Source organism: Marmota monax, unplaced genomic scaffold, assembly GCF_021218885.2.
Source record: "Marmota monax isolate L192 unplaced genomic scaffold, Marmota_monax_Labrador192_F-V1.1 WCK01_AAM20220418_F8-fsc00020, whole genome shotgun sequence".
NCBI lineage: Eukaryota > Metazoa > Chordata > Mammalia > Rodentia > Sciuridae > Marmota > Marmota monax.
The window spans coordinates 17,152,412-17,176,216 of record NW_026692912.1 but is presented as its reverse complement, the minus strand read 5'-3'; the positions used below and the strand labels follow the sequence as shown (position 1 = coordinate 17,176,216).

The following is a 23,805-nucleotide window of genomic DNA, read 5'->3' as shown; positions in this document are numbered from 1 at the left end:
CCATAAAGTTCTTCAATAGAAGCAGCACTATTTATTAAAAAGATCATCTTTTCTGTACTTTTTTGCAGTGCTACTTTGCATTAATCAAGTGTCAATGCATGTGTTGGTCCTGCCTTAATTTGTTTATCTATCCTTGTACCAATACCAACTGAAATACCAAGCTTTATAAAACAAGTTCTAATATCTAGTATACTAAGTCCTATTTTGTTAAAAGTTTTTTCTTTGTATTGTTAGGCCTCGTAATTTCATGTAATTTTTGAATTGGGTTATTAATTTCCTTAAAACATGCTAGGATTTTGATTGCAGTATCACTGAGTTGCCATAAATATGGAAAGATTCTTTTATTTATATATTAATTTTCACATACATGACATGTCCCTTGATTTAATTTAGGTCTTTTGCCATTTCTTTCAATTACTTTAAGTGTCTCTGTATAAGTCATATTTATTTTCATTAAGCTTAGTCTTAAAGGAGGTCTCTGTGATTGTGGTTGGTATTTTATAGTTTTCTAAATATTTCTGAATGAATACGTTGAAACAAATTTTGAAATTTGATTTTTGTATTTAACAATTTTGCTAAACATTGATTCTCATAATTTATCTGTAGACTTCTGGATTTATATATACACAGTCATGTCTGCAAGTTAAGTTTTATTTTAATTCTTGTATCTTCCTTTCTTGTTCTTACTACATTGGATAGGACTAGCAATATAATGTTGAATGGGACTAATGATGAAATTCCTACCTTTTCCTCTCTATTGGAGGGAAAACTTTCAGCATTTCAACTTTCAGTATGATTTGTCTATAGTTTTTTAAATATTGAGTTCTTTGATCATAACTCGCTTACAGTAAATTGAATAGATCTTAAGCACACAGTTTGAATTTTGAAAGATGTATGTCTGTAGTTAACACCCCAATCAAAATATAGATCAACTTTCTATATTCTTTTCCAGTTTTTTCCAAACCTCCAAATAATCATACATTAATTTTGCTCTCTGAAACTTTATATAAAGCAGATTCTATAATATATCCTTTTGGTTTTGGCTCTCTCTCTCTCTCTCTCTCTCTCTCTCTCTCTATATATATATATATATATATATATATATATATATATATATATATATATATATACACACACACACATATATATATCTCAATTTTTTTGAGAATCACCTATATTTCTACACATAGAACTTTTTCTTTTATTGATAGGCAGTCTCATTGTATGAGTATTATTTATTTTATTCAGGGGAGGCATAGTTATTTAAAAATAAGTATCCATTATCAGATATTTGCCTTTGTGTTCCTAGTTTGTTATATCACGAAAGTTAAGTTGAATTTAATACATGTTTTTCCTCTTGAGATAATCATATGATTGGTTTTTCTAATTTTTTTCAGTTGATGTGGTGAATGGCATTAAATACTTATACCATTTTTATATTATTGGAATAAATTGATTGTATAAACTCCACTGTAATATATTATCCTCTTAATATATTCTTGGATTTCTTTTGCTAAAATTTTGTTTAGAGTTTTTACGTCAATGTAAATCAGGGAGATAGCCCCAAACATTTCTTTCTTACATTGTCCTTTTTCAGATTTTGATATGGGGGCTTTGTTGGCCTCATACAATAAATCTAAAGTGTTTCCTCTTTATTTTCTGAAATATTTTGTGTAAGATTGGTATTTAAGGAAAAAAACTTTTTTCCTTAAAAGATTGAAAGAATTCTTCAGTTAAGTTATAAGAGCTTGTGGTTTTCTTTGTTAGACATCTTTTAATTATCACTCACTTTCGTTAACAGTTATAGTATTCAGCTGGGTACAGTGGCCCATGCCTGTAATCCTAGAGGCTTGAGAGGTTGAGGCAGGAGGATCATGAGTTCAAAGCCAGCCTCAGCAAAAGCAAGACTCTAAGCAACTCAGTAAGACCCTGTCCCTAAATAAGGGCTGAGGATGTGACTCAATGGTCAAGTGCCCCTGAGTTCAATCCCTGGTACCCGGCCGCCCCCCCCCCCCCCCCCCCCCCCCCCGTAAAAATAGTTCAGGTTTCTATTTCTTCTTGTGTCAGTTTTGTTTAGTTGTAATATTGCATGGTCAAATTTATTGGTGTTAAATACTTCATAATATTCTCCAATAATCTTTGTAGTGTCTAGCATACTAATACATAAAGCATATAGAGAATCACATTTATAATTTAAAATTTTCCAAGTCTCATTTAAAAGGTAATTAATATAAATAATGCATTTTATTCCAATGTTTCCAAAATACTATTTTAATATATAATTATTAAAAATTTCGATGTTCTACTTCCTTTTCTCATGCTAAGTCTTCAATCTATTATGTGTTCTAACTCGAAGATTGTTTACATTCAGACTTGTTCTGGAAGGGATTTATCAATTTTATTGATCTCATAAACCCAAAAAACTTTACATTTTATTGGTTATTAATTTTTTGTTTCATATTTAATTTTGTTTGGTTATTGCTTTTCTTTCGTTAATTTATGCTTTTATTTTTATTTTCCTTGGGTTTTTCATGCTTTTTGAGATGGCTTCTCATATCAGGTTGGCAAATATTTTTGGTAAAGGGCCAGATAAATATTTCTGGCTTTTTGTGTCATTGTGATCTCTGCTGCAATTATTAACTACCTCTGCTGTTGTGGCAGGAAAGTAGCCATGGACAATATTGTAAACAAAGGGCAAGGCTGTGTTCCAATAAAATGTCATTTACACTAACAGGAGGTGGGCTGGATTTGATCATGGGGCTGAAATTTGCCCAGCCCTGGCTTACATCTTATCTTTTCAATCTTATTTTCTAATGTTTTTCAAAATTAAGTCTGTAGTTTTCTTTCTTGTCAGGATTTTGGCTGCATCACACAAGATTTATTAATCTTTTATTAATGCAATGTGTTTTCTAATTTGTATTTTGATTTTGACCCACATGTTATTTAGAAGTTTGTTAGATTTCCCATAGGTTAGTCACCTGTTTTGGAAGATTAGGGTTTATGGGAACACAGCCCTGCCACTTGCTTTTGTATTGTCTATGGCTGATTTAATGCTACAACAATAGGGATGAATAGTAGCAGAGGCCATATAGTCTACGAGCATTAAAAAAAAATTTAACTCTGGACTTCAAGCAAAAAAGAAACTTGCTTTATTATCCAGGACTGGTCAATTTTTGTAAATGTTCTGTGATATCTTAATAGATATTGTACAGTATTAGTTATTATGTTCTAGCATATAAATTAGGCATAGTTTTCTCTTTCAATTTTTCTATTCTCATACTGATTTTTTTGAAATACATATTAAAATCTTAATTCTATGATTATGGATTTTTTTATCCTATTCCTAAAGTTTTGTCAACTTTTGCTTTAAATATCTGGGTGGTATTAGTAGGGATGCATACAAATTTGGAATTATTTCTTCCTAATAAATCAAACTTCTTATTATGAAGTGATCTTTTATATCTAGCAATCCTCCTTCTCTTTTATTTTGTTTGTTTTGATTTTTTGTTTATTTGCAGTGTTGGGGATTGAACCAAGGCTTATGCTCATACTAGGCAAGCAGTCTACCACTGAGCTATGCCCCGAGCCCACTTTGTCTTAAAGTCTGTTCCATCCAGTATTTAAAAATTGAAATGTAATTAACATACTTATAATATACCATTTTAAGGTATACTTATTCTTCGATTATTAGTTTATTTATAAGGTTACATGGTTATCACCATTGTCTTATTCTAGAACATTTAATCACCCTGAAAAAGAAATCCCATGCCCATTAGTAGTTCCACCCCATCCTTCTGTCTCCCCATCCCCTGTTAACCACAAAGTATGTGAATCATACAATATGTGACCTTTGGTGACTGGCTTCTATCATTAAGCATAATGTTTTAAAGATTGATCTATGTTATATTTATCAGCACTGAATTCCTTTTTTTAAAAAAAAAATTTTGTTGTATGTATATGGACTCAATGCCTTTATTTGTTTTTATGTGGGTGCTAGGATCAAACCCAGTGCCTCACACTTGTGAGGCAAGTGCTCTACCACTGAGCTACAACTTCAGCCCCTGAATTCCTTTTTAACAGATGAATAATTCAGTTTGGCCCATCCCAATCTCAGCTCATCCTTAAAAGTAACCCATATCCTAGCTTTCTTAGTAATCTCTTCCTTGTGTTTAATATTTTATCACTCAAATATGTTTTCCTAGGTAGTATAGTTCAGTTTTGTTCATTTAAATTTTTAAGGTATTCCTTTAAATTGATTTTAAATTAGATATTTAACTTTAGGCATATGATTTTTAAGTTTCCCACAACCTATATTTTGCTGGTTATATATATGCTCATGGTGTAGTTTAAAATGTTTCTCTCTTTGTGTTACCTGCAAATTGGCCAGTGAACTTATTATCAATGGATCCCATTGTAATACATAGTCACTGGTGTGTTTTTTCATCTGGAGGCATGTAATGTCTAGTTATTTCTTTTTGTGGTATTAAAAGGTGTTGCTTACTGTTTAGATCTGTTAATTATCTATAGGCATACTTTCAGAACTGTTATCTTTTGTCTGCTATTTGGTCAATCTATTACTGTTCATAAAAGTAGGATAAATAGTTGTTTGTATCCCCTTATAAATTTTCAGTCAATGAAATGGTTGTATAGTCCCTCCCCACTGTTTCACATGTCTGATAATCTTTGATTGGATGCCAAACATTGTGAAGTTTACCTTGTTGAGGATGTTTTGTATTCCTATAAATGTTTTTGAGCTTTGTTCTGGGACACAGTTAATTTAGTTGGAAACAATTTGATTCTTTTGGGTCTTGCTTTTAAGATTTGTTAATCAGGACCAGAGAAGCATTTAGTCTGGGGCAAATTAATTATTCCCCTTTAGTGAGGCATGGCTTTTTGTCCCCACCTCTGATTCCACTGCCTAGTGAATCATGAGTGTTCTTCCAGTTTAGCTATGAGGAACAGCCACTATTCTTGGCCTTGTTTGAGTACTGACACTGTTTCTTCTAAATCTGTTGGATAGTTCTTTTCCTACCGGCATGTGCAGACCAGCACTCTTCTGAATACTTCAGGAGGTCATCTGTAGGTTGCCAGAGTTCTCTGTGCAGTTTGTTCCTCTTTGGCACTTTGTCCTATTAACTCTGGCTATCTTGATTTTGCTTGACCCCATCAGCTGTTTCTTGAACTGGAAGAATCTGCTGGGGTCCTTCTGGCTTCAGCTTCCCAGTGTCTGGGTTAAGAAACTTTCTTTAGCTGGTTACAATCAGTTACTGCGTTTGTTTCTTATCTCTTGGGCATTACTGTCCTTCATTTCCTGTGTCTAGTGTCTTGAAAACTGAGGCTTCATGTGTTTTGTCTGGTTGGCTTTTTCTTCTTCTTTTTTTATGTTCAGACGGGATAAATCCTCTTTCTTTGTTATTCTACTATGACCTAACACCAAATAATTTTACTAGACTGTGTCTTGGTGTTGGATATCCTAGGTCATTATTCTCGGGTACAAGTATTTGTGCTTTTTCAATATGTAGTTTGAAGTCCTTTTTTTATTTTAAAAGTTTTCTTGCATTATATATTTTTGTATTTATTTTCTTGCACTCATTTTTCCCTTTTGTCTTTCATTGTTCTTGTCTATCTTCAATATTTGTCACTTTATTTTGAATACTTTGTTTTCTCACTACTTCTGGAATTTATCTCCTTTTGAATTCAGTTTCTCTTGTTTTTTTTTTTTTTTTGTGTGTGTGTTCTTGTGCTTCCTTTCATTTGATTAATTATATGATTTTTCTTTTAATTATGATTATTTCCAAAGTTTGTCACCCCATTTGTACAATTTTATAATTCTGATTTGTTATTTTTCCACATCTTAAATAATTCTCTAAATGTATTTTAAGCATTTTGGAAAGATGTTTGCAGTTTTTGTTTTGTGGTCATGTTTTTCTGGTGTGCTTTCATTGTCTGTAGGAATGTGAATGTGAATCTTATTCTGGTTTTTCTTATTGTAATTCTTCATGATATTTTACCCTAATACTGTTTTGTTGTTTATTTATATTCATATAATTAGTTTCCCTGAATTTTTAGAAGGAACACAGGATTTTACCTGAACTTTCTCTTTACTTTCTGTCTGTTTTCTCTGGATGTTCAATTTTGATTTTAATTCCAGAGATTTTCTTTTCACTGTAGTGCCTTGTCCAGGAATAGAGTTCTATTCTTATAAATAAAAGGTTTCAAAAACTTTATGAATATTCTGAAACTTTCTTCTCAGATTCTCACTTTCATCTTTGATATTTTCATTGAGTTTAGAAATCTGACACTTTCTTTCACAGTCTCAAAAATACTTATTGTCTTTTGACTTCAACTGTTTCTGCTGGGAAGTCAGCTATAAGTCATAGTGTTGGTCCTTCAATAATAATTTTTCTTTCTCTTTTATCTTTCTTTGTTTTTCAGTACTTTAAAGATTATTTCCTTTTTTTTTCATTTTTAGTGGTTATACTATTGTTTGTCTAGAAATGATTCTTTTGTATTTGTTCTGGTTGAGGTTTGGAGTGTTTCTTGAATCTGAAATCTGATTTTTGTATTAATTTTGAGTATCCCAGCATTATTTATTATTGTTATTTTTATTAACCCTGTTTTCTTCTGTTTTTCTGGATACTGCAATTACATATAAGATAGACCTATTCACAGTAGTTTATGTATTATTGTCTAATTTCTGTTTTCAAGTCTTATCTCTTTGTGTTTAATCTGGATATTTGATTCTAACATATCAACAGTTTTTCTGACTAATATGATTTTCTGACTAATATAATTTTGCATGCTAGGCAAACAGTCTGCTACTATGCTAGATCCCCAGTTCCTAGCATTTTAAATTTTCTGGAAAATTCTTGATCGTTCATTTCTTCCTTTCTTCTCTGTCGCCCCCCCCCCCCCCTTTCATCCCTCCTCTCTTTCATTTCCTTTCCTTTCCTCCTACAAAAAGGCATGATCTACTTTAGGCTTATCATAAAGGGTCATGGCTGACACCCTCAGATCAAAAGACAGGTTCACAAGAGAAAAGCACAATACCTTTATTTGATCATAGTTTTACTGACATGGGGACCTTCAGAATGAAGACCTCAAAACCCAGAGCGAACTATTCATTTTTATGTTTATGTTTAGATTTTCAATGAAGCATGGTCAGTCTCTAGGAATATGTTTGGACTAAAAGTGGGTATCATCTAATGCTAAGAGTCTGATCGGGAAGGCCTATCTCTTCAGAGTCTTCCTGTCTTCTCTGTACAGCATATCTTCCCAGATTAGTGTAAGACCTCTTCTGAAATGGGTGTCTTATGATCTATCAGACAAAGCAGGTCAGAGAATTTCTCTATGCTCAGCTTTAAGACAGAAAAGTAGGGGAAGATTATAGTGATATTTTTAGGCATTAAGGCTTGCTTTGGGCAAAAGGGGTTCTAGTGTCTATGACCTGCCTTGCGGAAGCAAAATTCTAGTTTTTGTGATTTGGGGCAGAGGAGGGAAGCAGGAGACAGAAGTGGAGTATAGGAGAAGGCCAGGGAGGAACTTTGCTTCTCAGGCCTTCACTTTGGGGGTATCTTTTTTTTTTTATAGCTTCCTTTTTTCCTCCCTCCCTCTCTCTTTCCTTTACTCCTTCCCTATTTTGTTCCCACTTCAGTGTCTGATGCCACTGATTTGAACCCTTTCTGATTATTTTTTATTACCTATGAGATCCTTTGTTTTTCAGGCCTAGGGTAAGATTTTCCTCCTCTAGAGAGGATTTGTTTCTGGCTTTTAGTCTAGGTACACTAGTAATTTCCCACCCCTTTAGCTCATACTTTCTTCTTCCCAGTCAGGGATTTAGCGATAGACTCAGTCTCTGTAAGGATTTGTGTATTTCCTTTTAATTCTTCTCCTGGGGTATAATGTGGGGTCCTAATCCAAATCCAGAGATGCTTACTGGAACCTCGTCTCTTTTGTAGGACCTATAAAATATTCTAGTTTTATCCTTTTCACCCTGTTGTTGATTTGAAACTGATAAACTTTTATCTTCTTAGTTGCCTCTTCTGTAAGCAGCCCACATCCTTTGGAGAAACATGGCCTCAAATGCTAGAATTTAAAAAAAAATTTTTTTTTAAAAGATTCCTTCTTTTTCTCTATCTTGGCTATATGTATTCTATGTGTTTTTAGTCATTCTTTGGTGCTGTGAACAAATATTTTGTTTTTTAATCTTTTTTTTTTTTTTTTTTCTGAGCATGAACAATGACATAAATCCTAGTTCACCTTCACTGGAATCTTTTCAGTGAAAATCCAGCCAGCCTTTTGAAAAATGAGTCCTATATTCAGTAGTTTAAGTTTGTTATAATGTCTCAAAGCTTAACATTCATTCAGTGAGGAAGATGGTATTTTCCTACTTTTCCTTATGAGAATACTAGTGCCTAAGTAAGTTAATGGAATTGTCTTAAGATCACAACAAAATCTTTTTTTCCAAGGCACTAAATAGTCCTGTTCTAGACTTTCTCTTTCAGACTTTGGAGTTGAAGATAACTAGTACCCTTTCTTTATATTGTAGGAACACAGGCACTGTAAGTGATAGAGAAATTAGGCCGAATAGAATAAGTATTATGTGGTTGTATGTGTGTAATGTAGACTACAGAAAACTTATAATTAACTTTGTAGGCATGAATAATTGTGTGTCAATCCTCCCACATAATTGGTTGAATTGGGCTGAGCTTTTTTTCAGTGGAAACACACTTTTCCCAGTATTTGCCTGCCTGCCTGCCAGCCTTGCTTCCTTGTATTGGGGATTGAACACAGGGCCTTGTGCATTGCTACGCAAATACTTTAACACTGTTTAATATCCCCAGCCCTTTTAAAAAGTTTTTATTTTCATACAGGGTCTCCCTAAGTTAACCAGGATTATCTTGGACTTGCTATCCTACTGCCTCAGCCTCACAAGTAGCTGGGATTACAGGTGTGCATCACCATATCCCCAGATCTAATCTTTGATTTCCTAATACTGTGCATGTATGTATATAATTTTCAATTGATACTGTATGATTAATCATGGGATTTTTGTTAGAATTACAGAAATTATTTTCCAGCTTTAAGATAGGAAATCATTTTCATAGTCATATTTTATACTTCGTTGTGTTTCCTTTCTGCTTTGAACATCATCAGTTTGAAAGAGGAATTTTTAAGTACTTTTTGATATACATTATGTGAAGAGAATTTAGTTCATCTTTGAGCCTCATACCTGACGAATGGGTAAGGTGTTTATTTACTGGTTTGTGTCAAAGTTGCTGGGTTCTAGGGACATGCAGATGGGCCGGAGTAGATAATAGGAATAATTAGATGAGAAGTTATGGGGAGATGGTCTCTTGAACCTTGTCTGAAGGGCAAGATGAAAATGCAGGGGAAGCTCTAGCAATGAGAACTTTCAGCGGGAGAAACCAGAGTAGCATGGAATGTAATGTGAAGAATGGTTTGCTGCTGGTAGTCTCAGAGTGAAGTGGAGAACATGGTGGCTTATAAGAGACTTTCTGGCCAAGACATTTGGAAATATGTTCTTAGACTCTATAGTTCATTTCAGTAATCTTCTGTATTATTTAACCTTTCTTAGGTTTTGTTGTCTTAAAAAATTAACAGAAGGGGCCTCAGAAATCTCAGTCATTGAGATTAAGAGTTTATTACTTCCCCCAGTTCATTTAAAAAAATTTTTTTTTAGTTGTAGATGGACACAATATCTTTATTTTATTTGTTTATTTTTATGTGGTGCTGAGGCTCGAACCCAGTGCCTCATGGATGCAAGGCAAGCGCCCTACCACTGAGCTACAACCCCAGCCCTCCCCCAGTACATTTTAGTTATAAATCTGCTTGGGATCAACTTTGGCTCTCACTCAAGGATCCTACAGCCCTCATCTGTGACATGGCTTCCTTATGGTAGGAGACAGAGACATGATAGAATTAATTATGTAATGGCTTGTAAAGCTTTAGCTATGAATATGCACAGGTTGCTTGCATGCACATTTCTTTGACTACTGCTTTTACAGAGAATGACACTGTAATTCATATGTCAATAGGCATGGTGAATCATTCTCTTCAGGAAGGAGGAACAATAAGTTAGGCACACAATTACAGTCAAACTCACCTTCCTTTCTAGATGCAAGCTTATTACATGTAGTAAGTGTACAGTCATATAGATTTAGATAAAATGTGCTGTTTCATTGATTTTTTTTTTTTAAATTTGTAGTTGTAGATGAATAGAGTGCCTTTATTTTATTTGTTTATTTTTATGTGGTACTGAGGATTGAACCCAGTGCCTCATGCATGCTAGGCAAACACTCTGCCACTAAGCTACAACCCCAGCCTCCATGTTTCATTGATTTTTAAGGTATCTGTTTTCTCCAACAGTTAGTTGGAAGCCCTGATGCGTATTACAATAGATGGGATCTTGTAGGTACTGTAAGCCAGGCAGCTGTTGTAATGTCATTGCCTCTGCATGTGAACCTGGCTGCTAGTCTTGGTGGTGTGACTGGACACCTGCAGCCCCTAGCGTTTAAGGACCTTTTGAGAAAGGAATCTGAGTCCTGATTTTCAGCTGAACACTTTTCTGTTGACACCCTCTGATAAAGATCAGCATCTATTAATTATCAGCAGCTTGACAAGTTTCAGAGGCTGTAGTGAAGCTTGCTTTTTTCTTGTTGTTTTCCTTAATAGAAGCTGGATCATCTGTGCTCCCACTGGCACAGAAGTTGATATTGTATGGACTGGATTGAAGACTCACTGTAGAAAAGTGATTCAGAAGTGTTGGTCTTTGAACATGAAGAAATTTTAGAAATATTTCCACTAATTTATTGTGCTTTATTTTTTATATATGTACAATAATGTTATATATGTTCTAAAGAACTGTTTCAATAAATATAAGGTAATTTTACATTTTTACATGATAAGAAATTAAGAAATCATTGTATCTTAATTGCCCCTCCTTTTTTTTTTCCTGAGAGTAGGTTTTAAAAAATTGGTTCTTTTAGTTATATATAACATTAGGATTCATTTTGACATAATTATATAATTTGCTCTTGTTAAGTCCCCAGCACTTCCCCTTTCCCTCCATCTTCCCATTCCTAGTTCTCTCCCTCTGCTCACTGATTGTTCTGCTATGTTACTTATAGTTTTTTGACATTTGGGTCTGACTTATTTTACTTAGCGTGATAGTCTCCAGTTTCATTTACCAGCAAATGCCATAATTTCATTCTTCTTTATAACGGCTCAGTAATATTCCTGTGTGTGTGTGTATCACATTTTCTTTATCTAGTTCTCTGTAGAAGGGTACTTAGGCTGGTCCCATAGCTTGGCTATTGTGAAGTGTGCTGCTGTAAATATTAATGTGGCTGCATCTCTATAGTATGCTGTTTTTAGATCTTGTGGATGTATACTGAGGAGTGGATAGCTGGGTCATATAGTGGTTCTATTCTTAGTTTTTCGAGGGATCTCCATGCTGCTTTCCAGAGTGATTGCATAATTTGCATTCCTACCAACAATGTATGAATGTCCCTTTCTCCCCACATCTTTACCAACACTTACTATTTGTATTCTTGATAATTGCCATTCTAACTAGAGTGAGATGTAACCCCAATGTAGTTTTGATTTGCATTTATTTAATTGCTAGAGATGTTCAACATTTTTTTCATATCTTCCTTGTCCATTTGTATTTCTTCTTTTGAGAAGTATCTGTTAAGTTCTTTTGCCCATTTATTAATTTGGTTATTTTTGTGTGTGTGTTGGTGTCTTTTGAATTCTTTATATATACTAGATATTAATGCCCTATCCGAGGAGCAGGTGGCAAAAATCTTCTCCCATTTTGTAGGGTTTCTTTTCACACTCTTAATTTTTTCCTTTGTTGTGCAGAAGCTTTTTAATTTGATGCCATCCACTTATTGGTTTTTGCTTTTATTCTTGAACTTTAGGAGTCTTATTAAGGAAAGCAATTCTTGTGTCAATGTGTTGGAGTGTTGGACCTACATTTTCTTTTAGAAGTTGCAAAGTTTTGATCTAATTCCTAGGTTTTTGATCCACCTTGAGTTGACTTCTGTGCAGGGTGAGAGAGAGGAATCTACTTTCATTCTTCTACACATGGATATCCAGTTTTCCAAGCACTATGTGTACATTTTGTTTCACTGGCAACTTAGATTCTATGATAGGTGGTAACTTGCTTCTTGCATACTTAAGAATGTTCAGTATTTATTGGGCAAATGGGACCAAGGTTTATTCTGAGGAGACCATCCTAAAATACATAGATTTTGATTGACTTTTTCAACTAACTTTATTCATTCTAGTTTTAACTACAATTTATAAAAAAAAAAATAAAATAAAGTTAGTAATACGTATGTTCTTAAACTGAAATTTCATGCCATTGTTGGGTTCCACATAGTGAACTTAACTTTTTTCTCCAAAAGGGTAAACTTTTGATAAAAAGGTAGATTTTGTTTTCTAATTATTTAATCTTTTTTTTTTTTTTTGATAGATAGTAAAAACCTTCTCTTTAAACAAAATGACACTTTGTCATAGTACCTTAGATATAGATTGGGAGATAATACTGGTACCAGAAAAAAATGTCAGGTGAAATACGTAAGAACACATCTAGAGGAATATTTTGATATTTCTTTCCTTCACTTTGTGGCCCTATCCATTTTGAAGCTACCAGTGTGTTTTGAATTTAAATTAGCTATGTTGCAAATAATGTAGTCCATTGCCAAGTTTTCAAGTCTAAAAATCAACTTAACAGCAAAAAAAGTATATAATTTTTTCACATTGCATTTGGCAAACAACTTTGAGGCATTGTGCTAGGATTTATAAAGGTGTGGAACGCTGCTCTGTTTTCAGAGAACTTTCAGTCTGTTGTTGGCAAGTGATTGAAAGTTAATGATATTGCTAACTCCACTCTGGATTCATTGACATTGTTGTTTAAAGGTTAACATCATATGTTTTGGATTCTGTCTAGATTGAGTTTAAATCCTGGTGCTGCTCCTCTGTCAATTTCTGCACGTCACCTCACCTCTCTTAAGCCTTCAGTAGGGTTTTTGTGAGAACGTAGATATTCAGTGTACGTAAATATTCAGTAAATGTTAGCTGAGGCTATATCATATTCATTATTATTATTACCGTAATTCTCATCTTCATCTCATTGTTGTGAAAGAATTTTGATTTTTCTGTTAAATAGACCTGGCAGGATTCCAGTTCTGTTTCTGACATTTATTAAGTTTGATATCACACTCTGTACTTGATGGCTCTTACTGAGTTTCTTCTCATAAACATCTCAAATGGAACTTACGATCTTCCAAATTTTGCTCAATCTGTTCTCAATTGTATTAGTCAGCATTTCATCACTGTCATAAAATACTTGAGGTAACTTATGAAGAGGAGATGTTTATTTTGTGATCAGTGATTGACATACTGGCCTCACAGTTGTGGAGGTTCTAAACCATAATTGATTGGCCTTATTGCTTTTGCCTGTGTAGGTAGCATATAGTGGTGGCAGCGCATGATGGAGCATAACTGCTCAACTTGTGACCTGGGATAAAGATAAAAAGAGACAGGAACTGGGGTTTAACAATACCCTTTTGGAGAATGCCCTGATGACCTAAAGACAGCCCACAAGGCCCAACCTTTCAAATGTTCTACCATGACCCTTGGGGAGCAAGCCTTTAAAACATGGGCCTTTGGCTGACATTAAGATGCAAACTATAGCATCATCTTAAGAGTTTCTTGTACCAAAACTTGGAAATTATTCTCTTCCTCCCCCCATCCCTTTCCTTTCTGCCCTCCCTTCTCTCTCTCATTTACATAGTCATCTTTCACATCTAATTGTACAGTCTTATCTCAAGTTTGCTAACTTTTCAGTCTTGTTGCCCTCACCTTCCTTGAAGTCTGTACTTCTCACTCAGACTCTTGTGACTACGTACTTTTATGTTCTCTTGCCTAATTCCTGTCTGTTTTCCACAGAACAACTAAAATAATCTAGTGGATCCTCTTCCTGACCTCTAACTCCTTTATGTTTACAAACTTCTTAGTGGCTTCCTTTTATACCCAAATAAAGGCCACCTGAGATACTGTGTGGCTTGGCTCTGGCCCCCTTCTCCTGCCTCTTTTCCTACCACCCACCCACTTGTGCTCAGTGATGGACATATTGACCTTCTTTTGTTTGTTTCTTTTCTTTTCCTTTCTTTCTTTCTTTCTTTCATTTCATTCTTCTTTTTTTTTTTTTACCTAAATGGCTTAGTGCCTCAAGGCTTCCTCTAATCAGTAGTGCTTTTCTCTCTGCCCAGACCATTTCTGTTTTTCTGCTTTTGCTTGTCTAATTCCTTTGCATCTATGTAATGAAAATTACAGAACCCTAAAAAAAGAAATCAAAGAAGATTTTAGAAGATGGAAAGATCTGCCTTGCTCTTGGATAGGGACAATTAATATTATCAAAATGACCATACTACCAAAAGCACTATACAGATTTAATGCTATTCCGATCAAAATCCCAATGGCATTCCTCATAGAAATAGAAATATCAATCATGAAATTCATCTGGAAAAATAAGAGACCCAGAATAGTTAGTTAAAGCAATCCTTAGCAGGAAGAGTAAAGCAGGTGGCCTCATGATACTAGACCTTAAACTGTACTACAGAGCAATAGTAGCAAAACCAGCATAATATTGGCACCAAAACAGACTGGTAGACTAATGGTACAGAATAGAGGACATGGAGACTAACCCACAAAATTACAATTATCTTATATTAGACAAAGGCATTAAAAACATGCATTGGAGAAAAGATAGCTTCTTCAACATATGGTGCTGGGAAAACTGGAAATCCATATGCAACAAAATGAAATTACACCCCTATCTCTCACCATGCACAAAACTCAAGAAGGATCAAAGACCTAGGAGTAAAACCAGAGACCCCACATCTAATGGAAGAAAAAGTAGGCCCAAATCTCCATCATGTGGAATTAGGCCCCAGCTTCCTTAATAAGACTCCTTTGGCGCAATAATTAAAACCAAGAATCAATAAATGGGATGGACTCAAACTAAAAAGTTTCTTCTAAGCAAAAGAAACAATCTGTGAGTTAAGTAGAGTGCCTCCATCTTGGGAGCAAATCTTTACCCCTCACACATGAGACAGAGTGTTAATCTCGAGGGTATATAAAGAACTCAAAAAGCCAAGCACCAAAACCCCCCAAATAACCCAATCAATAAATGGGTCAAGAACCTGAACAGACACTTCTCAGAAAATAATATACAATCAGTCAACAAATATATGAAAAAATGTTCATCATTGCTGGCAATTAGAGAAATGCAAATCAAAACTACTCTAAGATTTCATCTCACTTCAGTCAGAATGGCAGCTATTAAGAAGACAAACAACAATAAGTGTTGGCAAGGATGTGGGGAAAAAGGTACACTTATACGCTGCTGGTAGGAGTGTAAATTGGTGTAGCCAATATGGAAAGCAGTATGGAGATTCCTTGGAAAATTGGGAATGGAACCACCATTTGACCCAGCTATCCTTCTCCTAGGTCTATACCCAAAGGACTTAAGAACATTGCCATATCAATATTTATAGCAGCATAATTCACAATAGCTAAAGTGTGGAACCAACCTAGATATGCCCTTCAGTAGATGAATGGTTAAAAAAAATGTGATATACACATGGAATATTACTTAGCAATAAAAGAATAAAATCATGGCATTTGCAGGTAAATGGATGGAGTTAGAGAAGATAATGCTACTTGAAGTTAGCAATCCCCCAAAACCAAATGCTGGATGTTTTCTCTGATATAAGGAGGCTGATTCATAGTGGGGTAGGGAGGGGGAGCATGGGAGGAATGGACAAACTCTAAATAGGGCAGAGGGGTGGGAAGGGAGGGGGGTCATGGGGTTATTAATGATGGTGGAATGTAATGGACATTATTATCCAAAGTACATGTATGAAGACATGAATTGTTATGAATATACTTTGTATACAATCAGAGGTATGAAAAATTATACTTTATGTTTAAGAATTGTATTGCATTCTGTTGTCATATATAAATAAAAAATTAATAAAAAATAAAAGTTTGTGTCCAACTACAATTAAAAAATATTTAAAAAGATAAAAATAAATGAATTTAGTGATACACTGCAAAAAAAAATTCCTTTGTATCCTTGAAATCTGTGCTCTTGTGATAATTTCTTTGGGAAATCTTTTCAGCCTCAGGTAGGCTAAGTTAAGTCTGTCAAATGCTTTTATAAGGCATTCCATGCTTTTTCTGTGTTTGTATTTACTTCTCATTTAATGTCTTCCTTCTCTTAATTTTTTTTAATATTTATTTTTTTGTTTTAGGCGGACACAGTATCTTTATTTATTTTTATGTGGTGCTGAGGATCGAACCCAGTGCCTCGTGCATGCCAGGCCAGTGCGCTACCACTTGAGCCACATCCAGCCCCCTTCTCTTAATTTTTTGAGAATGTGGACTATGTGTGTTGTTTACTACTCAGTATACCCAGAGTTTGGCACAGTTCATGAAACTTAGTTATTGTACTTAATAAATATTTGTGGAAAGGATAAATAAAGGAATGAATGTTATTTGTTTACTGCAGTTCATGTGCATTAAATTATTGCACAATAGATGGCACAGAGTGACTTTGTGGCATTAATTCTTTTCTTACATGTCTTTTTTCCCCTGTAGATCCTAAGCATTAAGAAAGGCCTTTCAGGGCTAGGGTTGTGGCTCAGTGGTAGAGCGATTGCCTTGCATGTGTGAGGCACTGAGTTCGATCCTCAGCACCATATAAAAACAAATAAATAAATAAAACAAATAAAACAAAGGTATTGTGTCCATCTACGAGTAAAAGTATTAAAGAAACAAAGGTCTATCAGTAGTTTCCCAACTATAGGTTACAGACTCAGTAGTGAGAATGAATAATCAATTCAATGTCTCTTGAAATGAAATATTTTTTAAAGAGCTTTGAGGTATTATTTATTTATTTATTTTGTTTTGTGACTGGGGATTGATCCCAGGCGTGCTGTTCTGTTGAGCTACGTCCCCACCCCTTTTTATTTTAAGATGGGTTTCTGCTAAGTTGTCCAGGGTGGCCTTGAATTTGTGATCTTCCTACTCAAGCCTCCCCAGTAGCTGGGATTCCAGGTATATGCCACTGTGCCTGGCCTGATTTTTTTTTTTTAAATAAATGGAATAGAAAAGCAATTATCAGAGAAAATGACAGCAAGAAAAAGTCTTGTTTTCTGAAACTTTTGGTGTGATTGTGTGTATGTACCAGGTAGAAGTATAACATGTTTCTTAATGTGGTAAAAACAATAAAAACAATTTGGTTAAAAACAATTTGAAAGTCACTGTTGTGACTATATGCAGCTCTTGTGTACTATGCTATACTATGTCCCTAGGCAGCAAAATGAATGTATAGGCTGTTTTTAAAGAAATGTTTAATGACTTGTTGACTTGATTCAGTGTTCAAGTTCCTAAAATCTTCCTTAGTCATGAATGCTATCTACAAAATCTTTTGGGATTATTGATTTTTCCTTCCCTTTATTTTTTAAGAGGTTATATCTGTTATAAGCATAGATTTTTTAAAAATTAATTTTTATTTTTGTATGTTGTATACCAGGGCTCTTTTCTTTCCAACTTTATTAAAAATATATTTGCAATATTGTTAATATTTAGTATGGAGACATCCGTCTTACATAAAGTATATAATGATGGTGTTAACATTATATTGTGACTTCATAATGAAATTCTCTAATAGCTTAAATTACTGCTGTTATTAAATTTTATTGCTTTTGTGGCTTTATAGACTTTAGTATTACTAGTTTGATAATATGAAATGCTATACAGATATATGAAAATCCAGATTATACATAGGGTCATAGAAAACCAGAAACAGACAAAAGGAAACCAAAGCATTTAAGGATTAAGGCAATAATAGTTCTGTGTGTGGTGGCTTCTTAAATGATTTTATTTTTCATTGAGTTTCTTATATTGATTTGACACACATTTGCATAACTGAACTGATTTTTCTTCTTCAAGGCCAATGGTCAGTTGAAAATCTTTGATGCTGTTGACTTTCTCAGCATTAATCATTGTTTTATAGGATAGTCTCTAAGGATGCATAAATTATGATAATAGAAGCCAGGGTAGGGCTGGAGCTTGTGGTTGCTGCTGCATTATTGTGTCCACTGGGATGGCATGTTGTGAGCTTGCCCTCTGCATATCGTTGGGCTGGGGAACTGGATCCTGTCCCCCACCAAGCTAGAGACAACAATGAATTATAAAAGGCATCAGAAAGCAGTCCTATTAAGTAGTCTGTTTGGAACACTTGGACTTGATGGAACAAAATAATTTTGGGGGCTCTTATGAAAATCTCACGAAAGCTTAGGTTGTGTCCTTCCTTAGAGTTAATCTGCTTTGCAGGAATTAGTGGCAAGTCTCAAATAATTCAAATTATCTCTAATCCACTATAAACAAGAGTGTGGTTAAGTCACGGAGTTTTCATGTTGTCTAATTGTTGGTTTCTGTCAGCCATTGCACACTCTCAATAGATGTCTTAGAACAAGAGCTAAACAATGACCTCTTGTTAATGTTTTACACATACATAGTTTTATTTTACAAGTAAACATAGGAAAATTAGAGAATAAAAATTTTAAATGTATAAAAATTTTCTCAGTACTCAAAGATATTTCCTGTGGTTATACACATACACACACATACACCCACACACACACACATTATACATATAATATATAACATTAATCTGTTGTGTTTATACACAAGGAAATACTGAATATATTTTTTCTAATGAATTTAATATGAAATGAGTATTTTTAGGGAAAATATACATTACCAAAGTTAACTGAAAAGAAGTAAAAAAAAAAATACCTGCACCAATATTTATGGAAGAATTCGATAAACTTCTCAAAATGCTATTCCTAAAATGTTGCTAGTTCCAGATGGTTTCACTTGTGAGTATTCACGTCTTTCCAGATAATGCCAGTACCATTCAAACTGTTCTAAAATATCTTTTTCCTAATGGTATACTTCTTCATTTTACTAAGTTTTAACCAATGTATGAAAATGTTAGGACAAAATGATAAGAATAAAAGGGGCTGGCTGTGGCTGTGGCTGTAGCTGTGGCTGAGGGATAGAGCACTTGCCTAGCACATGCGAGGCACTGGGTTCCATCCTCAGCACCACATAAAAATAAATGAAATGGGTGTATTGTATTTAACTACAACTAAAAAATAAAAAATAAAAAAGATGATAAGAAATAATATATTGATCTTATTTATAACAAGGGTACTGACATGGATAAACAATAATAGCACTATTACTGCTCCAATTATTTTTTGAAATTCCACAAGAAAATACATATTGTATATTTTGAATATAAAATTTCCTTATACTGTTCACTGACTTATAAATTAAAACTTCAATCCTATGAAACATTTTGGCACTTGTAAGATATATTTTCAGTAATCTATCAGTGTCTATAAAAGCTACTCCAAAACTTAGTGACTTAACACAACAGGATTTATTATTTCTTTTCTTTTCTTCTTTTTTTTTTTTTTTTTTTTTTACTGTGGATTGGTTGGATTCCCCTGCAAGTTTTTTTTTCTTGAGGTATCCTCTGGAATCAGTCATTAAGCTAAAAGTTGGCATGTCCAAGATGGCTTTACCTGTGTGTCTTAAACTTCTTTTACACAGCTGGAACAGCAGGATCTTGGTGGGCCTTTCAGTGTTTATTTATATTCTCTCACTTAGTTCAGAAGTCCAGACTCAGATCCATGGTAACCAAATCCTAAAAGGACAAAAGTGGAAGGTTCCAAGCCTCTAAAAGCCTAGACCTAAAAAAGGGCTCAACATAATTTCTGCTGTATTATGTTGTTCAGAGCAAGTCAGAAAATCAGACCTGTTGAAGAAGGGAAGCAGGCTGCTCAGTCTGGGGAGCAGTGGCATGTGCCATAGGGATGGGACTAGTTACTGGTGACTTCTTTGAAGATACTCTACTATACTATACTAGCTTAAACAGAATATTACTGATGTCTTGAAGCTCCTTTGTAACCCTTCTCTGTACTCCTTATATCAATCACTTCTGCCTCCAGATAATCACCATCCCCCATCCAATTTTTTTTTTTTATTTTTCTTGTTCATTTTATTTTGGTTTTCATTTTATTTTGATTATGTATTACTTAACACACTGCATGCTACATAATATATCAAATAACCTTCTAGCAGGGGTAGATGACCATACTGAATTTTTTTCATCAGTCAGGAAAATGCTTCCTTAATCAATGTTCTCCAAACCCTTTGATTTATAATAGCGATTAACTCCAGATATACGTCTCTTTCCATCAAACTCCACTGATAGTGAAAATGGGCAACCCTTTTTTCCTTGCCCCCCGTTAGTGAACCTGTGTATGCAGGCAGTGGCCACTCCCTGGATAAACAAGCAAACGCCCATTATACGTCCTAAAAGAATTTCGTACCACATTTCTGCACAGTTATCTAAACCAAATCCCTACCCCTTAGCTCCTTAGAGTACCCCACCCAATTTTTAAAGTTAACTTTCTTTTCATGATTATTTTACCACTTATGGAGGTATTTCTAAACAACATACTATTTAGTACTGCATGATTGATATGATTTATTTCTTGAAATCTTTTAAGTTTCAGTTTAAAATAATTGTGTTTTTGAAGATTATTTGTAAAACTTAGAAAAGCAAAAAGAAAAATAATTAATCCTAATTCCAGTCTCTAGGTCTATTCCATTGATAATATTTTGGGACATTTTAACACACCTGCACACAGCCCAAATTCTTGTTGTCCTCTGAATCTCATAGTTTTTGGAGTTTGAGTGGCAAGGCTGCTTCGTTATCTGAATGTATAGTATTCAGTTCCAAAATTTTGGATTATAAATAATGAGAATTTGGATTTGTGAGTGGTGCATCCAAATTACACACACACACACACACGTTGACTCTGAGGGTGGTGAGAGTTTGAATAATGGAAGATATCTGTGTGTATGTGTGTGTGTGCACGCGTGCATGCTCATGTATGTGTGCATACACATGCACACATATGTATGCATGTGTTTGTATGGATGTAATTTTAAGAAAAAGAGGTAGAGGATCACATAGTGATACTCCTCCTTAAAATTTAGAATGGAGAAATGGTCTCAGTAGGTGACTTAAATATTATTCTGCAACATTCTAAAACTTCAGTGTGCGTGACAATTACCTGGAGAGCTTGTTAAAGAAAGCTTCCTGGACTTCATGCCCAGAGTTTAAGTAGGTCTGGTATGGTCCTCAGAATGTATATTTTTAGCAAGTTTTTGGGTGATACTGATTCTGCTGGCTTAGGGCCCACAATTTGAGGACTTTTGTTCTGCAATGATTTTTAAAGGTTATATTGTAGTTCGTCACATAAATGCATTATAATTTATTTAGTCAGCTCCTTATAAGACATTTGGATTGTGTAAATAGTTTTGCTATGATAAATAATATTATAATGGCCACCGTGCACATTTATTAGCATTTTCTTATAGTATATTTCTAGAAATTGAATTACCTGGTCAAAGGGCTGGTTCATTCTTAAGACCTTGGTGTGTAATGCTGAATCATATTCCAGAAGGCTGTACTCATTACATTCCAACTAGGAAAATATGAGAGATTTAAGTCAACATTCTAAAGTCTCTATGGGAAGTTTCCAGAAGGGACTACCAAAATAATTTAATATTGAAATAAGTGCATTGGCTCATTAAAATTATTATATTGTGAAGGTAATATTCATTTGGATATAAAAATTTTAATATAATAAAAAACTGGCCAATGCATATTATAGTTACACCTTGCACATGGATGATTAGCATGAAGTGGACCTCTTCAGATAAAAGAATAAATTCTTCCTTAAACCTCATAAGATGTGGATCATCAGGCTCTTTATAATTTAGACTTTCCTACTGTGAAGTCACATTGTAATTTTACATTTCCTATTATAATTTTATATAAAAATGAAGTTATCTTTCATAGGAATCAAAGCAGTTCAAGAGAAGGTAGTAACCTCTAGTGCTAAGGGGCCAAGACTGGGTATGAATCTTATTTCTGCCACTTGGTTTTTGACCTTAGAGTTCATTTCATCTCTAACCCTCAATTTTATACCTCTGAAATAATAATAGTAACCTGGGGTTTATATAGACAGATTGGGTATTGCTGGAACAGAGTATTATTATTTTGCTGGGATTCATGGAATTCTGCCATTAGTGACCTGCTTACTCCAACCTTGAGGGAAGACCATAGGTGAGAGAGCAGTAGTCTCGCTATATATAGCTCTTTCTATCCCCAGGGCCATTTTTGGGGGCCTTGGAAAGGTGAAGGGATGACATTATCCCTGCGACTGGTAGGTTTCACTGTGTTTTGAATGCCTCTTTGCTTTGTTCTTTTTTTTTTTTTTAAATATTTTTAGTTGTGGATGGACAGAATAACTTTATTTTGTTTAGTTTTTTATGTGGTGCTGAGGATCGAACCCACTGCCTCACACATGGTAGGCAAGTGCTCTACTGTTGAGCCACAACCCAAGCCCTACTTACTTTCCTCTTTTATGTTATCTGCTTCATTCCTTTAACTTTTTCACTAGATCTTGAGGAAAATTTTATCAATTCCAAAGTGTGTAAAAGCTCTTCAAAAATTTTACAGTGCTTTGTGAATTCAAAATAACATGATATTTGGCTCTATTCAAAGGCTCTAGATGCGAATCACTCAGTGGCCTCAAGGGTAGCATTATAGAGCTAGGTGATTATTTATATTCCTCCCAGATTATATTTTTTTGAACTTTTAGAATTTTGGTCTATAACACATTCACACTTTAGGTAGGTTATATTATACAAGTTTATTTGGGGGATGGGGTTGTAGCTCAGTGGTAGTGTACTTGCCATCACGGGTGAGGCACTGGTTTGATTCTCAGCACCACATATAAATAAGTAAAATAAAGGTATTGTGTCCATCTACAACTAAAAAAATTGAAAAACAAACAAACAAAACACTATTTGTAATTTGAATTATAAATTTTCTTAGAAATAACTTCATCTATAGCATTTAACTTCTTAGGCTAATTTATAAAGCTTATTTCATCCCCTTGACCCCATTGGTGGGGGCAGTTTGATGCATATGAAATTTTGGCACTAGTATGGCAATATGTAAATCAATGGATGTGTAACTGATGTGATTCTGCAATCTGTATATGGGGTAAAAATGGGAGTTCATAACCCACTTGAATCAAAGTGTGAAATATGATATGTCAAGAACTATGTAATGTTTTGAACAACCAACAATAAAAAATAAAAAAAAAAAAAAAGAAATTTTGGACTTTGGAGTCATACAAACATGATATTCAGTCTCAGTTCTGTCACCTAATAGCTGCATAACTGTGGGAAATTCAACTACCCTTGAAGATTTTTTTTGTTTCTTTATAAATTATGGATAATAGTGCTCACATGGTAGGATTGTTATGAAGATTAAAAAGGAAAATGTTAAATTACTTTGGGGCCCAGTGCCACATAAGTCCTTGATAATTGTTGTTTCTTTTTTCCTTATCTTTTTTGAACATATTGTTGTAACTTTCCTTTTTGAGTTATTATAGAAGTTTTGTTGTTTTTTGAATAGATTGCTAGATTGTCCTAAAAACTATAGATATGTTTAAGCTTCCTCACATTGTAGAATATTATATAATAAAGGAGAATAAAGTCAGTTTGGAAAATTAGGTCATAATAATGTATATCTTTAAAATTTCT

General features: G+C 34.2%; 1 protein-coding gene and 1 pseudogene across 15 annotated transcripts in view; one reads left to right on the top strand and one right to left on the bottom strand.

Moving 5' to 3' along the window:
* Dennd1a (DENN domain containing 1A) overlaps positions 1–23,805 on the top strand; it is a 512,715-nt gene that overhangs the window by 94,126 nt on the left and 394,784 nt on the right. The window lies entirely within an intron of this gene.
* On the bottom strand, positions 20,174–20,512 carry LOC124097270 (NADH dehydrogenase [ubiquinone] 1 alpha subcomplex subunit 1-like; annotated as a pseudogene).